Genomic DNA, 2,629 nt, shown 5'->3' on the forward strand with positions numbered 1-2,629 from the left:
AACTGCCACTGAAAGAATAATTAGGAGGGAAACAACTCCACAAAGTTACAGGGGTGAACGTATACAGCCTGAAATTTCATTTGGTCGTTTATACTGGAACAGCACCTCTGTGAAAGGAAAAGTTATAAGTCATATTTAGACCGAGGGTTCTCAACCTAGACATACATCAGAATCTCCTGGGGAACTTGTAGAAGATACCCATGCCTGGATCCCAACATATATCAATTAAAACAAGACTTGTATTTTTTTCTGTTTCCCAGGTAAGAATTGCAAACCCCTGATTTATATGTATAAAATGTAAAAATGACATTTTATAAAGCATAGAGGAAAGGAAAATAGCTCCAGGATTTTACATGAAGGTAATAAAAAGAGCGAGCTGGAAAACATCAAATCATAGCTTTTGGATTCTGCTCAGGGTGTAGAGAGCCGAAAAGAACATCACTCCCATGCTTACAAATAAGACAGATAAACTGAAAGTTCATAACTCTCTTGAATCTATCAGGCAGCTGAGGTCACAGGGTAAGAAACTAGCCCAGAATCTAAGGAGAACCAGGCACCTGCAGGAAGAAACAAGACATGAGCACTTGTTTACCTGAGGTAGATACACCTGGACACTGGCTAACAAGCATCAAGTAACAAATAACAATGGAACACTGCTGGGAGAGTTGAAAGAGCATGGAGACCGACCACTCTGAGCCACAGTGCAGAAGGAAGACCGAAGGCTGACACTGAAACAATGAGAAAAGCCCTTCAGCAAACCAGCCCCAACTCTAAACTCAAGGTGTCACTAGAGGAATCTGAAGTCTGTGGTGCCCTGAGGATAGGCTCACCAACAACACACCTCAAATCCAGTCAACTCCTGACCAGAATGATCAATTCCCCACACTAAAGGGCTAGCAGAAATAGAAAGGCATTCCATCTCCAGGAATAAAATCGATTTATCTCAGCCTCTAATGGCCTGCACAAGAGGTCCACATCTTGACAAAACATTACAGAGCATACAAAAAGCAAGAAAAAACAACACTGCCAAGAGACACAGCCATTAACAGAACCAGACTCAGATATGACACATATGGGGAAGCCAACAGACACAGAATTTAAACCATAATTAACAGTAAAAAAAAAAAAAAAAAAAACCCTAATGGAGAGAAGTGTGGACAACATGAAAGATCAAATAGATAATTTTAAACAGAAACAATAAGAAAGAATCAAATGGAAATGCTGGAAAGGCTACACACAGTAATAGACATGAAGAATGCTCTCAACAGGCATTCTTCAGTAGCTTCCACACATCCAAGGAAAGAATCAGTGAACCTGAAAGTAGGTCAACAGAAATCCCCAACTAAAACAAGGAAAAACAAAAAGAAGAATGAAACAAAAACAAAGTGTCCAATAGCTGTGGAATAACACCAAAAGTCCTAACCTAGGTGTAACTGAAATTTCAGAAGGAGAAAAGAAAGAGAAGAGGGTAGAAGAAATATTTGAAGAAATAATTGCTGAAATTTTCTAAAATTAATAACAGATACCAAACCACAGAACCAGGAAGCTCCAAAACACTACGGAGGATAAATACCAAGCACATTCACATGCAAACACACAGAGAGGCATATCACATTAAAGCAGCTGAGAACCAAAGACAAAAACAAAATCCCAAATGCAGTGGGAGAAAATGAAGCATTATGTACAAAGGAACAAAGATAAGAATTTCAGAAGACACCTCCTCAGAAGGCATGCATGTAAGAAAATGAAGCAACATCTTCAAAGTGCTGAAAGATAAATAAATTGTCAACCCAGAATTCTACACCTAGTGAATATTATCTTTCAAAAATGAAGGAGAAATAACCGCAATAGGCAAACAAAAACTGAGAGAATTCACTGCTAGGAGACCTACACCACAAGAAATACTGAATGAGGTTTTATAGGCAGAAGGAATATGATGCCAAACAAAAACTTAGATCTACACAAAGAAATGAAAAGTGCTAGAAATGAAAAAGTCAAATACAATTCTTCTTTTTCTTTTTTTTAATTGCTATAAAAGGTAACTGCATGTTTAAAGCAAGAGTCAGCAAACTATGACCTGCAAACCAAATCCAGCCCGCAGTCTGTTTTAGCATGACCTATGAGCTAAGAATGGTTTGTATATTTTTTAAGTGTTGTTTAGGAAGAAAAGAAGAATGTGCAGTAGAGACCATATATGGCCTCAGAGCAAAATTTTTACTTTCCGGGACTTCACAAAAAAGGGTTTGCTGACCCTTGATCTAAAGCAAAAACAGTAACAATGTTTTGTTTACAGCATATGTAGAAGAAAAATGATGACAACAACAGCACAAAGGATGGAAAAGAAGGATTGGGAATATATTGCTCTAAGGTCCTTAGTCTACACATGAAACAGTGTAATATTACTTGAAAGTAGATTCTAATTAAAGATATATAGATATAGATAAACACACTAGGGCAATCAATAAGAATGTTAAAGAAGCATAAATAAGAAGTAGAAATAAAAGTGAATCATCAGAAATGCTCAAAGCGAAAAATGGAACAAATAGAAAAATAATTAAAAACCTACCATCTTTCTAGTTAAGCCATATTAACACCATAGTAAATGTGAATGGTCTAACACACCAATTAA

The sequence above is a fragment of the Grampus griseus genome, assembly GCF_964374135.1.
Source record: "Grampus griseus genome assembly, chromosome: 7".
NCBI lineage: Eukaryota > Metazoa > Chordata > Mammalia > Artiodactyla > Delphinidae > Grampus > Grampus griseus.